The sequence below is a fragment of the Papio anubis genome, chromosome 1, assembly GCF_008728515.1.
Source record: "Papio anubis isolate 15944 chromosome 1, Panubis1.0, whole genome shotgun sequence".
NCBI classification, from domain to species: Eukaryota; Metazoa; Chordata; class Mammalia; order Primates; family Cercopithecidae; genus Papio; species Papio anubis.
Window position 1 is genome coordinate 63,383,666 of NC_044976.1, and position 17,286 is coordinate 63,400,951.

Below are 17,286 nucleotides of genomic sequence, written 5' to 3' on the forward strand. Positions count from 1 at the left end.
GAAAAGGAAAGAAGGAAGAAAGAAAAGAAAGAAACAGAGAATGGGAGGGAGGGAAAGGAAAGAAAGGAGAAAAAGAAAGAAAAATTCATACTCAGATTCAAGTGAACACCAAAGGAAAAAATTTGAGGGCAGGACAAGTGTGGAGATCATTATCAAAGGAATGGCAGAGAGACCACTGACTTCTCAGTAGCTGCAATGGAAGCCAAATGACAATACATTAACATACTCCATGGGTTGAAAGAAAATAATTGATAATCTATTATTCTATTCTTAGTGAAAAAAATCTTTCAAGAATGAGGATAGTATAAATATATACATTTATAAAACCAAATAGAAACACAGAGACTTTGCTATTAAAAGGAATTCAGAAGGGTGTCATTCTGGAAGAAAGAATGTGATCCTAGATGGATGCTCTGAGGTACAAGAAAGAATGAAGAGTAAAGAGAGTGGTAAGTACATGAATAAATGTAAACAATGCAAAATTGTGCATAACACAACATAACAATGTAATATGAGATGAAAAAGTACGATAAATACACAAAAATAAAAGCATGCAAATTAAGAAGAGAGTAAATGAAGTTACTGTTTCGTTTTTGTGGTATTGAGCACAAGAATAACGTTAGTGACTAACTTTTTACTTAATAGGTGATATATACATATAAACATGCTAGGCTAAACTCTAAAAAAAAAATGACAAAATATAGCTTATAAACTATTAGAGTTTAAAAAAAGGAATAAAAATAATACAAAAAAAGAAGAGAAAAAGAAGTATATAAAAGTAAAGCAAAGAGAAAGCAAAATGTAAAGTGATAGATTTAAAATATTAGTTACTAATATCAGTTAACTAAAATAAATAAAATATAAATGGATTAAATACTTCAGTTAAAAGACAAAGCTTCTCAGAATGGATAAAAATTGATAAATATTCAAATAGGTTGAAATATAAAAATGGAAATAGATCTACCCTGCAAATATAACTCCAAAAGAGCTGGCATTCTTATGTTGAGTACACAAAATAGACTTTAAGCCAAAAATCATTATTGAAAACAATTTGGCAATTCCTCAAAAAGCTAAAAATAGCATTACCATATGGCCCAGCAATTCCACTCCTAAGTATTATACACATATCACGAAGAATTGAAAGCAAGGATTCAAACAGGTACTTGTATACCAGTGTTCATTGTAGCATTATTTACAATAGTCAAAAGGTGGAAATAACCCATGTTTCAAACACATGTATGAATAAAATGTGGTATATACATACAATGGAATATTATTCAGACATAAATGGGAGTGAAGTTCTAATATATGCCCCAACATAGATAAACCTTGAAGACATATGCTAAATGAAATAAGCTAGATGCAAAAGGACAAATATTGTATAACTACACTGACATGAAATAGCTCAAATAGGAAAATTCGTAGAAATGTAAAGTAGTAGTGCAGCCACAAATTATATGAGGGAAAAATCAGAAGATCCATACAGAGAAATGGACAAATCTACAATTACATGGGAAATTAAAAAATACATCTCTCAATAATTGATAGAACAAGAAGAAAAATCATTAAATAGGCTGGGAGTGATGGCTCACGCCTGTAATCCCAGAACTTTGGGAGGCCTCCAAGGCAGGTGAATCACCTGAGCTCAGGAGTTCAAGACCAGCCTGGCCAACATGGCGGAACTCCATCGCTACTAAAAATATAAAAATTAGCTGGGTGTAGTGGCACAGCCTGTAGTCTCAGCTACTCGGGAGGCTGAGGCACAAGCACAAGGAGGCACAAGCCCCTGGCTTGAACCCAGGGGGCAGAGGTTACGGTGAGCTGAAATTGCGCCACTGCACTCCAACCTGGGCGACAGAGGGAGACGCTGTCTCAAAAAAAAAAATAAAAATAAAAATAAATCATTAGAGGATTCAAACAATAATGATTAATAAAATTGATCTAATAGAGATTATATATATTTCATTCAACAACTGCAGAAAAAAATTCTGAAGTCCACACATAATATTTCAAAAATGTACTCATACATAGTCATTAAAGCAAGCCTCAACAGATTTTACAAGATTAATACAGAAGATGTTTTCTGACCTAATGTGATCTAACTATAAATCAATAACAAAAAGGTAAACAGAGCATCTCCATGTTTGGAAAATTAAAACCATGCTTCCAAATAACTCATGGGTCAAAGAAGAAATCATAGTGGAAAAAATTTTTCATTGTGAACTGTGCCTTTTTGTTTTTTGACAGAGTCTTGCTCTTGTTGCCTAGGCTGGAGTGCAGTGGTGGGATCTCACTGCAACCTCCACCTCCTAGGTTCAAGAGATTCTCCTGCCTCAGCCTCCCGAGTAGCTGGGATTACAGGTGCCCGCCACCACGCCCGACTAATTTTTGTTTAGCAGAGACGGGGTTTTGCTATGTTGGCCAGTCTGGTCTCGAACTCCTGACCTTGGGTGATCCGCCTGCCTCGGCCTTCCAAAGTGCTGGCATTACAGGTGTGAGCCACCACGCCTGGCCATGAACTGTGCCTTTTTAAAATGTGTGAGTTATTTAAAAATTACTTCATATCAAAAACTTGTAGAGTAATAGCTAAAAATTGTTTACAGAGCTGATTTATAGCCTTACATTTTATATTAGAAAAGAAAAAAGGCTAAAAGTAAATGAACCAAGCATCCACCTCAGGATATTAGAAATAAACTGCAAGATAAACAGAAATAAAGTAGTAGGAAAGAGACAACAAATAAGAACAAAAATGTATAAAATAGAAAAACTATGTAATAGGAACAATAAAGCCGATAGTTGATTGATTCTTTGAGAAGACTAAAATCTTTGGTGAGACTAATGAGAGGCACACATACACACACACAGAGGGAGTGAGAGAGAACACACACACAACCACACACACACGCTATCAGGAGTGAAAAAGGGGATATTACTTCAGATGTTGTACACACTGGAAGATAATAAGAGGATATAACGAATGACTTAACGTTAATCCATTTGACAAAGTACACTATATGGACTAATTTCCTCGGGGAAAAATCAACAAACCTTATAAAGATATGTAAAAAACACGAGCGTGATTCTGCTAAGAGAGCATTTGAAAAAAATAATACAGGCCGGGCACGGTAGCTCACGCCTGTAATCCCAGCACTATGGGAGGCTGAGGCGGGCGGATCACGAGGTCAAGAGATGGAGATCGAGGCCATCCTGGCTAACACGGTGAAACCCCGTCTCCACTAAAAATACAAAAAAATTAGCCGGGCGTGGTGACGGGCGCCTGTAGTCCCAGCTACTAGGGAAGCTGAGGAAGGAGAATGGCATGAACCCGGGGCGGGGGGGCGGAGCTTGCAGTGAGCTGAGATTGCACCACTGCACTCCAGCCTGGGCGACAGAGCGAGACCCTGTCTCAAAAACAAAATAAAATAATATAATAATAATAATAACAATTAATCCTGAACAATCCCATGATCATTAAATAAATTGAATTGTTTACAGAAAATCCACGAAGAAAATTCCAGGACCTTTCATGTGAGTTCCACCAATCTTTTAACGAACAAAGTATTTTAATATCACATAAACACATACAAGAGGGAACAATTCTCAAACTCATAAGACACTAAAATTCATGTGAAGACTATGGCAAAATAAAATTACAACCTAATTTGACCTGTGGATATATGTTGAAAAAAATCTGAAACAATATATTAGCAAACTGAATCCAGCAATACAAAAAGATAATAGAGAAAAGCAAGTTAAGTGTATTCTAGGAATACAAAATTGGTTTAATATTTGAAAATGAATCAATGTAATTTGTCAGATTAATAAAATAAAGGAGAGAACCCATATGACCCCCCAAACATATTTAGGAAAAGTGAATGGTAAAAAAAGTCAATATGTATTCTTAATTTTAAAAATCACTAAACTTGAAATAAAAGGAAACTTTTAAGTCAAATAGGGTACCTACAGAAAATCTATAGCAAACATCATGCAAATTAGCAAAGTTGCTATGTCAGAAGATGTGAGGCTAGGCACATGGCTCACACCTGTAATCCTAACACTTTGGGAGGCTAAGGCAGGTGGATCACTTGAGGCCAGGAGTTCAAGACCAGCCTGGCCAATGTGATGAAACCCCATCTCTACTAAAAATTCAAAAATTAGCATGGTGCCTGTAATCCCATCTACTCAGGAGGCTAAGGCAGGAGAATTGCTTGAACCTGGGAAGCAGAGGTTGCAGTGGGCCGAGATCGCGCTACTGCACTCCAGCCTAGGTGACAGGGTGAGAGTCTGTCTCAAAAAAAAAAAAAAGAAGAAGAAGAAGAAAAACAAGGCCGGGCACAGTGGCTCACGCCTATACTCCCAGAACTTTGGGAGGCTGAGGCGGGTGGATCATCTGAGGTCAACAGTTCAAGACCAGCCTGGCCAACATGGTGAAATCCCGTCTCTACTAAAAATACAGAATTAGCCAGGCGTGGTGGTGCATGCCTGTAATTCCAGCTACATGGGAGGCTGAAGCAGGAGAATCGCTTGAACCCAGGAGGCGGAGGTTGCAGTGAGCTGAGATCATGCCATTGCACTCCAGCCTGGGCAAAAAGAGCGAAACTCCATCTCAAAAAAAAAAAAAAAAAAAAGAAGGTGCATGTCACTTTAGTTTTGCTAGACAATGCCACATTCTTTCAAAGTGCTTGTGCTAATTTATACTCTCAGCAACAGCTCATGAGAACTCCCATCACCACTCCACATTATCACCAAAAGACTGTAAATCACCGTCCTAGAGAACTCTTGCAATGTGTACTATAGACAAGTACAAGAATTTTCTTAGCATCATTGTTCTGAGTAGCTTGAACCTGGAAACGACTCACTGTGCTTTTGGGGAGGCAGCAATATTTTATATCTGGATCACAGTACTGGTTATATAGCTGTTCATTTTATAATTATTCAAACTGCACATATATGCTTTATGCACTTTTCTATATGTATTGCATATGTTTCATTTGAACTTCTACAAAGTCATTATATTCTTCAAAGAAACTTCCACACATTTTAATAAATCCTACCTGATTTTACAATTACCGCTTGTGGTTCCTATAAGAAACTTGTCCATATTAGTTAGGGTTCCACTAGAAAAGAAATTATTTGTACAAATTTGATAATTTGAGAAGAGTTTAATTTAAAAGGACCATCTACAAAGGTGTGGACCATCTACAAAAGTGGTAACAAAATACTCTAGAACTAGTAACTTGGCGTGCCTTTCCCACCCATTGGAGCAAGGAAAGAAAGCCTTTATTAGAACCAGGAGATAGAGCTATGTGGAGAGAGCTGCTCATGACATAGCTTGAGCTATGACCTCTAGTGGAAAGACAGAGCCAGTTCACAGAACAGTGACCTCATACAAAGGGGATAAATACCCTGATCTTGCTCTTCTCCCTTCCGTCTCCCAGTCTTCTGTCTGTGCTCCTTGTTGCTGAACCCAACCTGAAGCCAGAACACAAGAGAATCTGTGGATGTAATGCATTTAGGTTAACCATCCAGGGAACCCAGCAGAATGGAGCTGGGCAAAGAGTAGATTCGGAGTGATGAGAAGTTGCTCACATGTCCACCTGAATCTAAAAATGGTAGCCACTTCCAGTGTTTTTCTTTTAAAATACAAGGTTTGGGGAGAAGAATAAATGACCAAGGGATTGAAATTACAGTTGGTATAACCCCTGCTTCTGCAGCTGGTGATAAGGCATACACTGGTATTCAAGGCTACCTTCTTCCACCTCCCACTTCTGCTCTTTCCTTCCATCAGCACTTCAGCAGGATGTATTTTACCTCTTTCCTTGTCCCAGGCTACTTGTCCCATAATAAAGATGCTTTTGCCTATTTTCCAAAGTAGATTTGGAGAGACACAAACTTCGTTGCATGTAGGATATGAGACACTGATAATCTTGTCTTTATTGGGTGGCTGCACTTTTCCATTGAGCAGACCACTGGGCCAAGGAATGCTAAGAAGTTGGTCATTGAATCCCTGAGTTCTAAACATAGCTCTCCCTGTCTATCCCCACTAGATAGCAGCAATCTAATTACTGCTATTAAGGATATATCACCCCTTTTCTATATATTGGTTCTATGAGGAACCCTTAATGGCTCGGGGTAAGTCTTAGCTTTCATTTCATTGGAACCATGTCTATTATACTTCCCATTTTTTTAGAAGAGGACATAAAACCAAGATAATTTGTAATATTTGCCTAAGAGTGCACAGTTAGTACAACAATGGAACTAGAAGCTCAGCCTCCTGACTTTCAGACTAATTTGCTTCCCACACACTGGAGGAGTAGAGCTGTATCTTATCACTGTAACAGGTGGAATGGGAAACAGCAATAACACAATGTTAGACTGTGATAAAGGTGACTCAAGGGAGGGAGAAATACACAGTAGCAGATGTCCCGTAAATATTAAGGCACTGTAGAGAATAAGACATTTGTCATCCTGCCATCTCATTGTGCCAAGCTACAGGAGTAATGTTTTTGCCCTGTGTTTTTCCAAAGCAGGGCCTCTTCCAAAACAATTCAGGGTGATGACTACTTGAGTGCATTATAATGTGTTTGCTAATGAATTTTCTTGATATTGGAAAATAACATTTTTCTTGTGTAATGTCCCCTCTCCTTTCTCTTAAAGGAGCCCACATTGCCATTTATTTTATTTTTTATTTTTCTTGGTCACAGAGAAGTCCATGCTAGTGAAGCAATTAAGGGCTCTTTCTAACCCATAAATCACCAACAAAATGGATATTCCAGTGCACCCATAGGGATTTGAGGGCTCATGTGAGGGAAGTCTGTAAATGACTCTGCATTTTAGGATTTCCATAGCCTTTCTGAGGCCCATTAAACTGATCAGTAGGTAGTAAGTGATGAGGCATAAAGCTGGGAGGTGGGGTGATGTAAAGAAAAAATTAACAAATGAGACTGAGTCAGCCAAAGTGAAAATTTCGTTTGTAAGGGTTGGTGCCTCTTCAGACTTCTAAGCAACTTGAAGAAGGTAATCACCATTTTATTATTTTTATTATCTTATTTATTTTTAGACTTTAACATAGTCAATACTGGGTTGCAGTACCTTGCTAAGAGGGAGGAGAACCAACTTCATACATTAGTGTCATGCTAAAATATTCATTGGGGAAATTAATATAGCATTTTATTTAGGGCTTTCAATGTATATATCAAAGGAGAAGCTAATCAGGGGAAATTCAGTCTATTCTTAAGTTGGTGGGGAATGATATTTTTTGATAGGGAGTTTTTCACACCTGTTAGATCATATAAATTCAGTGGATGCTTTTTTTCCTCATGAAAAGTGAGGAAGCAGTAAACATTTAAAACACAGTATTTTTTTTTCCTGTCATCCTTACACAGGGGCCATGCTAATCTTCTCTGTATCATTCCAAGTATTAATTATTTTTAAGTGAAGTATTTAATATGCTGATCTTAAGGTTCAATTCAATGACTTTTAAAAAAAATTTTAGAGGCAGAGTCTCATTCTGTCATCCAGGCTGAAGTACAGTGGAGTAATCATGGCTCACTGCAACCTCAACCTCAAGCCCCTGGGCTTAAGTGATTCTCCCACCTCAGCCTCCTGAGTATCTGGAGACACAGGCATACATAGCCATACTGGGCTAATTTTTTTTTTTTTTTAAGACCAGCTATGTTGCCCAGGCTGGTCTTGAATTCCTGGCCTCAAGCAATCCTCCCACCTCGGCCTCCTGAAGCACTGGGATTACAAGCCTGAGCCACCATGCTTGGCCAATGGATTTCAATAATTGTACACATTCATGTTACTACCATCTAAACTTCCAGAAAGTTGTCTCATCCTCTTGTCCCTTTCTAGTCAAATCCCTTTCCTTCTGACTAAGGGAACCTCTTTTTTTTTTTTTTTTTTGAGACAGAGTCTCGCCCTGGTGCCCAGGCTGGAGTGCAGAGGCAAGCTCTGCCTCCCGGGTTCATGCCATTCTCCTGCCTCAGCCTCCCTGGGACTACAGGCGCCCGCCACCACGCCCGGCTAATTTTTTGTATTTTTAGTAAAGACGGGGTTTTACCGTGTTAGCCAAGATGGTCTCGATCTCCTGACCTCGTGATCCACCCGCCTCGGCCTCCCAAAGTGCTGGGATTACAGGCATGAGCCACCGCGCCTGGCGGAGGGAACACTTTCTGATCCTATCACCATAGATTAGTTTGCCTGTTCTGGGACCGCATATAACTAGAGTCATACCACATTTATTATTTTGCGTCTGGTGTCTTTCACTCACCATGGTTCTAGAATCATCTTTTTTTTTTTTTTTTTGCAAGTATCAGTGGCTTGTTCCTTTTATTGTTGAGGAGTATTCCTTTGTATGAATATATCACAATGTGTTTATCCAATCTCCTATTGCTGGACATTTGAGTTGTTTTCCATTTTCGGCTGTTATGAATACAAGTATTATGAGCATTCTTGTACAAAACGTTTTGTGGACATATATTTTCATTTTTGGGGGGTATATACCTGGGAGTAGAATAGCTGGTAACTGCATGTTTAATTGTTTGAGGACCTGTCAGACTGTTTTCCAAAGTGGCTGTACCACCTACATTCCTACCAGCAAGGTACAAGGGTTCTAATTTCTCCATATCCTTCCAACACTTGTTGTTCATATTTTTTATTACAGCCATCCTAGGGGGTGTAGTTATATCTCATTGTGGTTTTGATTTGCATTTTCCTAATGATTAATGATGTTGAACATCTTTTCAAGAGTTTATTGGCTACTTGTACATCTTCTTTGGGGAAATGTCTATTCATATCATTTGTTCATTTTAAATTGGGTAATTTGTCTTTTTATTGTTGAGTCCTAATTGGTTCTTAACGAGTGAAATTGAATTGAGAAAGTCTGTTGTAACAGGTAAGCCTCTTGCAGTTGAAAGTAACCAAAAATCCAACCTACATTATTAATTTAAGCATTCATGGAATTTGTTGTATCACAGACCTGAAAGTTCTTGGAGGTAGTTCTGGCTTCAAGAATGTCCTGGTCCAGAGCAAAAAAAAAAAAAAAAGGTTGGGGGTGGTGGTTCACACCTGTAATCCCAGCACTTTGGGAGGCTAAGATGGGCAGATCACATGAGGTCAGGAGTTTGAGACCAGCCTGGCCAACATGGTGAAACCCTGTCTCTATTAAAAATACAAAAATTAGCTGGGCGTGGTGGCAGGCACCTGTAATCTCAGCTACTCAGGAGGCTGAGGCACGAGAATCGTTTGAACCCGGGAGGCGGAGGTTGCAGTGAGCCAAGATCACGCCATTGCACTCCAGCCTGGGCAACAAGAGCAAAACTCTGTCTCAAAAAAAAAAAAAAAAAAAGTGACACCAGGACCAGATTTCTTCCTCCTCCCCTCTTAGCTCTGTTTTCACTGTGTGAGCCCCATTCTTGGACAGGCCTCACCAATTAGAACAGCAAGATGGCTATAGCATCTCCAGTCACACATTCTTCCAGGTTCAGGCCAACTGGAGAAGAGTGCTTGCTCACAGAAGCACTGGCAAAAAGACTTACAGGTCCTGACTGATTACAGACCAATCCGAACTGCAGTGGCCAAGAGGAATAGGTACACTGATTTAGGGGGATTCACAGACCCCATTTCCAAAGCAAGGGTTACAGTCCACCCGAAACACACGGATTCCAAGTAGGGGAGAAGCGAGTTCTCCAGAGAGAAATTAGAATACATTTACCAAAAGAGGAGGAAAAGGGATGTCAGGGATATCAAAAACTAGCAAATGTCCACTACAGTGCTTCCCAACCACGGCCTCACTAAAAATCAACATGATTTTTATCTAAGCAACTAAGCAAAGAGGTGAGGCCACAGAGTAAAATACTATTATTGACACAGGAATATAGATAAAGGCAAAAGAATAGTTAGCCAGCAGTAAAATCATTAAAATGTCACTAAATTTAGCATCTGAAGACCTGGCTCGAATCCTAGGTTTGCTACTTGCTAGCACTATGACCTTGGAAAAAATCACTTAACCTTCCAAATCACATTTCTTTCTTTCTTTCTCTTTTCTTTCCTTTTTTGAGACACGGTCTTACTCTGTCACCCAGGCTAGAGTGCACTGGCATGATCATAGCTCACTGTAGCCTCAACCTCCTAGGCTCAAGAAATCCTTCCAGCTCAGCCTCCTGAGTAGCTGTGACTACAGGTGCATACCACCATGCCTGCCTAATGTTCATATTTTTTGTAGAGATGGGGTTTTGCCATGTTGCCCAGGCTAGTCTTGTACTCCTGGACTCAAGTGATCCTCCTGCTTCGACCTCCCATAATGCTGGGATTATAGGGATGAGCCATCACACCCAGCCAAACCACATTTTTCTAAGCCATAAAGTAGCAATTACCTCAAAGTATAATTCCAGCATCATAGGTTGGTTTTAGAAATATAAACTTGTAAAAGTGCCTGGCACATAGAAGATATTCACTCTGAAATCCTGGGTCATAACTTTGTCTACCTGCTTTCCATGTGATCCCACCCCAAGGCTGCTTCCTATCCAGCCAGTGTTTGCTTTCCGGATGGGACTGCAGAGATTTCCACAGAAAATCTTTTGAACCATTACCTTACTGAGCCCCAAACTGTAATTTCAGCTATGTGATTAGAGCATTGTTCTACCAACACTGAGAATGGTTTCTGGCTGGAATATCAGCGGAACATGGTGAGCCAGACACAGGTAGTCCTTTGAACACAGCCTGGGGTATAAGACAGAGATGATCATCACAGTTGGAGATCTAGAAAATGTCCCTGGAGACCTCAGAATCCCATGGTTTGGCTTCCAGGAGTGGAAATGAGTGCCAACTTCCCCTCTCAAAGCACACTGCCCCTCTGGATTCTAGTATGTTAACTAATCCCTTCCTCCTCCAGAACAGGAAAGAAGGAAGGAAGGGTTTAAAACTGTTCCATTGGTAGCCTCAGAATTTCTACATAAGGAAAGCTTAGGGGCAGCCATCTGGCTGCTATGAGTTTCTAGAGGAGTTGCTTTTGAAATTGTTTGCATTTTAAATAAGAAGGTTTGGCCAGGCGCAGTGACTTACACCTGTAATCCCAGCACTTTGGGAGGCAGAGGCAGGTGGATCACCTGAGGCCAGGAGTTCAAGACCAACCTGGCTAACATGGTGAGACCCCATCTCTACTAAAAAATACAAAAATTAGCCAGGCGTGGCAGAGTGCACCTCCGGAGCCAGAGAGGTAGGAGAATTGCTTGAACCTGGGAGGTGGGGGCTGCAATGAGCTGAGATCGCGCCACTGTACTCTAGCCTGAGCAATAGAGTAAGGCTGTCTCAAAAAAAAAAATTTTTTTTTTTTTTAAATAAGCAGGTTTCATTCAGATTGTATACTACTTGAGATGGCCTGGGTAGGGCTGGCTATCTGGAAACTTTTTTTTTTTTTAAGACCGAGTCTCACTCTGTTGCCTAGGCTGGAGTACGGTGGTGCGATCTCGACTCACTGCAACCTCTGCCTCCTGGGTTCAAGCTATTCTCCTGGCTCAGTCTCTTGAGTAAATGGGACTACAGGCACACATCACCACACCCGGCTATTTTTTTTTTCTTTTAGTAGAGATGGGGTTTCACCATGTTGGCCAGGCTGGTCTTGAACTCCTGACCTCAAGTGATTCACCCACCTCAGCCTCCCAAAGTGCTGGGATTACAGGTGTGAGCCACCGCACCCAGCCAATTATCTGGAAACTCTGATCATCCTTGACATCACTGCCAACTGACCTCCTCCAATTCCCTTGGTCTATCTCTGACTGATGCCGGCAGAAGCAGCAGAGTAAAATCTCCTTACATGTATTTTTGCTCTGCTTCCTGTCAATCTGGGTCCTCTAGGAAGCAGACAGACACCAGGATGGGTTTATAAGTGAAAGCACTGGGGTGTAATAACTGTGAAAGGCAAAAGGAGAAGGGAGCTGGAGAGGGCAGGGAAAGCCTTAAAACCATGTTGCAGGTCTGAGACTTGTAAAAGGAGAAGGGTAAGGAAGGATGATTGTGTGGGTCAATAAAGTCTCAGACTGTGGTGCAGCTCTGGAAATGTCCTGGCCAGCCTAATAGGGAGTCTGGCACAAGGATTGCCCTCAAAAAAGTCCCACGTTGTATGGCAGTGGTTATGCCCTTGTACTCCTGCCATGCTCAGTCATTGGTAGAGGGCTGCCTGGGAGAAAGTGCTGCACCCTGGATGCTGGGGCAGAGTCAGACTGGAAGTTGTCAGCAAGCATTCTGCATTCCTTGCAGCAGGTTCTTTCTGGAAGGGAGGTCTGCATGGCACACTGCCACAGCTGGCACAACCCCAACAGCCGCCCAGCCTTTTTTGCTCTTATTCTGCTCTTACCTATAATCAAGCTCACAGAAGGGAAGTAGAGTGCTGTTGTGTTCCACAGAACTGCCTGAGCTCTTTTTATGATTCCTTTGGGTGAAACCTCAGTAAGTCAATCTATGCCTTAGGTTTCTCGTCTGAAATAATTCCTTTGCCTGGAGTTTCTCATCTGAAATATTTCCTTTGCCTGGAATGCTTTTCCCTCAGCTACCCTAGTAACTCAATGCCTCATCTCCTTGAGGTCTCTGCTCATGTGCTGTCTCATCAGTGAGTCCTTCCCTGACTAATTAAAATAGCAGTCCCCTCACAATTCTTATTCTCCTTCCCAGTGTTATTTTTCTCCATGGCACTTACACTATCTAATTTAAAAAGTTTATTTCTTTTTTTTTTTTTTTTTTTTGAGACGGAGTCTCGCTCTGTAGCCCAGGCTGGAGTGCATTCTATATTCATCATCTGTCTCCTTTGATTAGAATATAATGGATGTCAAGTCAGGAGATTTTGTCTGCTGTTCTATCCGTAGCACCCAGAATAGTGATTAGCATATAGCAAATGCCATTAACTATGTGGCCAATGGAAGGAAGGAAGGAAGGAGGGAGGGAGGGAGGGACTGGTATAACCACACGAATCATGTAAAAGTTGATAGATACCACTAATCCTTTCTCATTCTGATGCAAACTTCATATGTAAGATCATCTAACCCCTTGAAGAGAGCAATGAGGTCACTGAAACTTATAAAACTGTGTCACTAAAAATTGGAACTTTAAGTTAAAGACAGAAAACTTACTTACTAATTGCATTCTTTTTATCAGATACCATGTTACATGTTTTTACATACATTATCTGCTTTAATCCTCCTAATAGCACTGAGATAAGGGTTATCATCCCTATTTTGTGGGCAAGGAGGCTGAGGCCCAAATAACATGGCCAATGTCACACACAACTGGAAGTATGGAATTTAAATTCAGATTTATCTGATAGCAACAAATAAGAAACAGACTTCAGTGCCAAATAAGAATAGAGGAGCTGGGCTGGGAGCGGTGGCTCACGCCTGTAATCCCAGCACTTTGGGAGGCTGAGGCAGGTGGATCACGAGGTCAGGAGATGGAGGCCATCCTGGCTAACATGGTGAAACCCTGTCTCTACTAAAAATACAAAAAAAAATTAGCCAGGCGTGGTGGTGGGCACCTGTAGTCCTAGCTACTCGGGAAGCTGCGGCAGGAGAATGGCGTGAACCCAGGAAGTGGAGCTTGCAGTGAGCCGAGATCACACCACTGCACTCCAGCCTGGGCGACAGAGCAAGACTCTATCTCAAAAAAAAAAAAAAAGAAGAAGAGAGGAGCCAAATTAGATCATAATTTGATAGTAAAAACATGAACAAAGTAAAAGAATCATTACAAAAGACAAAGGAAGGAATTACTTTTACTATGCAGGAGTTCAAGGCTGAATATCAGTTACCCAATCCAATGAAGTAACCATCTACTTACAATAGGGGGTATTTACTTTCCCTTTTTTTTCTCCTGAGACAGGGTCTCACTCTGTCACCCAGGCTACAGGGCAATGGCATGATCATAGCTCACTGCAGCCTCAAACTCCAGGGCTCAGGTGATACTCCCATCTCAGCCTCCCAAGTAGTTGGGACTACAGACATGTGCCACTGTGCCTGGCTCAAGCAATCTGCCTGCCTCAGCCTCCTAAAGTGCTGGGATTACAGGCGTGAGCCAACACACCCAGCCTATTTTTCCTTTTAAAAGTCTGTTATGCAGAAATACCATTTGACCCAGCAATCCCCTTACTGGGTATATACCCAAAGGAATATAAATCATACTGTCATAAAGATACATTCACGTGTATGTTCACTGCAGCACTACTTGCTATAGCAAATACTTGGAATCAACCTAAATGCCCATCATTGGTATTTGAAAAGAAAATGTGGTACATATACACCATGCAGTACTATGCAGCCATAAAAAAGAATGAGATCATGTCCTTTGCAGAAACATGGATGGAGCTCGAGGCCATTATTCTTAACAAACTAACGCAGGAACCAAAAACCAAATACCACATGTTGTCACTTATAAGTGTGAAGTAAATGATGAGAACGCATGGACACATAGAGAGGAACAACAGACACTGGGGCCTATTGGAGGGTGGAGAAAGAGCATCAGGAAGAATAACGAGTGGGTACTAGGCTTAATAGTGGGTAACGAAATAATCTGTACAACAAACCCCACGACTCAAGTTTACCTACATAAGAAACCTGACATGTACTTCTGAACTTAAAAGCTAAAAAGTTAAAAAAAAAAAAACAAAAAAAGTCTGTTATGGACTGCATGTGTTCTCCCACACCAAAATCCATATTTTGAAGCCCTAATCCCCAGTGTGATGGCATTAGGAGGTGGGGCTTTGGGGAAGTAATTAGGTTTAGCGAGGTAATGAGGATGGAGCCCATGGTGAGATTAGTGCCCTTATTAAAAGAGGAAGAGATACCAGCACTCTCTCTGCAACATGTGAGGGCACAGCAAGAAGGTAGCCATCTGCAAGCCAGGAAGAGAGCTCTCACAAGGAACTGAACCAGCTGGCATCTTGATCTTGGATTTCCCAGCCTCCAGAATTGTGAGAAATAAATTTCTGTTGTTTAAGCCACCTAGTCTACAATACTTCGTTATGGCAGCCCAAAAAAGCTGAAACAAAGTCTCAGAAACTCATAGACATGTAGTATCGGAAACCATCCCTTAGAAGAGAAGGTTTCTCATTCTTGCAGTAAAAAGCCAGTTAATAAAAATGGGAGGATGGAATTTGAAATCATCAGTGAATGCTAAAACTAGTGGGTGAGTGTTTGATGAGGAACAGAATATTGACATAGTCCCCAAAACCTCCTGACAATTTTTTTTTTTTTTTTTTGAGACAGAGTCACCCTGTCGCCCAGGCTGGAGTGCAGTGGTGCAATCTCTGCTCACTGCAACCTCCACGTCCCAGGTTCGAGCAATTCTCCTGCCTCAGCCTCCCAACTAGCTGGGATTATAGGTGCACACACCATGCCCAGCTAATTTTTGTATTTTTAGTAGAGATGAGGTTTCACCATGTTGGCCAGGCTGGTCTTGAACTCCTGACCTCAGGTGATCTGCCCGCCTCTGCCTCCCAAAGTGCTGGGATTACAGGAGTGAGCCACTGCACCTGGCCTCAATGACCAATTGCTTTTTTAATTACAAAAGGAAAAACAGTAGCCGGTGTAGTGGCTCATGCATGTGGTCCCAGGACTTTGGGGGGCAGAGGTGGGTGGAATGCTTAAGCCCAGGAGTTTAAGATCACCCTGGACAACATGGCAACACCCCATCTCTACAAAAAATACAACAATTAGCTGGGCGTGCGGGGCACACACGTGTAGTCCCAGCTACTCCATAGGATGAGGTGGGAGGATCGGTTGAGCCAGGGAGGTTGAGACTGAAGTGATCCGAGATCAAGTCACTGCACTCCAGCCTGGGCAACAGAGTGAGAGACCCTGTCTCGGAAAAAAAAAAAAAAGTTAAAATAGTAACTTTACAGTGGGGAAATATGGTGGATACTGCCTTAACCAGAGATCAAAGTACATGATGTTCTAAGATAAACCACCATCACCTACTTTCTCATATAAAGCGCTGAGAAGGAAAAAAACACTACTTCTATGGTATTTCTGCTCAAAATATACAACCTGAATGTACTCATTAGGCAAGTCAGAACATTTTAGAAATTATTTTGTAGAACATTCTACAAAATAACTGCCCTATACTTTTTTAAAAATTTCAAGTAAGAGAAAGTCAATGAAAAGTTGAAGAACTCTTCCAGATTAAAGATTACAGAGATGAGACAACCAAATGCATTGCATGGTCTAAGGCTAGATTTGACCTGGGAAAGTCAAACAACTACAGAAAGGCATTATCAGGGCAATTAATGGAATTTGTCCACGGACCCTGGATTAGATAACCGTATTGTATCAAAGTTAAATTTCTTCTTTTAATCATTTTGCTATGGTTATATAAGAAAATGTCCTTTTTTCCAGCAAATAATCTGAAGTGTTCAGGGGTCTCCTAACATCTCCTGTCTCCAATTTACTCTAAAACTTTTCAGAAAAAAATCATACACACATGCTAGAGAGAGAGAGAGAATGATGAAGCAAATAAGCTAAAACAATTGATGATTCTGGGTTAAGGGCACACAGAATTGGAGACTGTATCAAAATTAAAAATTAAAGAAATGTGCTTTGTATCTCAAAGACCCTCTCTTGATGTTAATCTAGGGGCTGGAGAAACATTTCAGGTAATTAGCACAGATTTTTATTTTTATTTTATTTTTTCTGGTGAGATGGGGTCTTGCTTTGTTACCCAGGCTTGAGTGCAGTGGAGCGATCTCAACTCACTGCAACCTCTGCCTCCCGGGTTCAAGCAATTCTCCTGCCTCAGTTTCCCGAGTCACTGGGACTACAGGCGCGCACCACCATGATCAGCTAATTTTTGTGTTTTCAGTAGAGATGGGTTTTTGCCATGTTGGCCAGGCTGGTCTCAAATTCTTGACCTCAGGTGATTCACCCACCTCGGCCTCCCAAAGTGCTGGGATTACAGGCATGAGCCACCACGCCCGGCCTAGATTTTTTCTTTAAAGCTTTGAATTATTTTGGAAATCAAAATAAGAAACTCAGGAGAGTTCCAGAATTCACAGCGCTAATTTCTATTGGAAATGTAATTTACTCTTTGTTCTAAGTGCTCATCAGATACTGCCTAAGTACTGGTCATTCTGTCTGAAGTGGTTGTTTACAGCGAGCCTTTTGCAAAATGGAACATTTTCTAATGCCAATTTCGTAAATGGAAACATAATATATGCAAAAAAGAAGAAAAAAAGGCTAAAGGAAATACAATGAATCCACTCAATTTCAAATGACCTGGCTTTATTTTCTTAAACTTGACATTAAT

At 40.9% G+C, this 17,286-nt stretch overlaps 1 protein-coding gene and 1 non-coding gene across 2 annotated transcripts in view; both read right to left on the reverse strand.

Moving 5' to 3' along the window:
• Positions 1–17,286, reverse strand: part of JAK1 (Janus kinase 1) — a 237,341-nt gene that overhangs the window by 186,443 nt on the left and 33,612 nt on the right. The gene's annotated exons all lie outside the window — the stretch shown is intronic.
• LOC116272019 lies at positions 7,340–7,447 on the reverse strand. Its single transcript, XR_004180747.1, has one exon. It is a non-coding gene; the product is annotated as a U6 spliceosomal RNA (small nuclear RNA).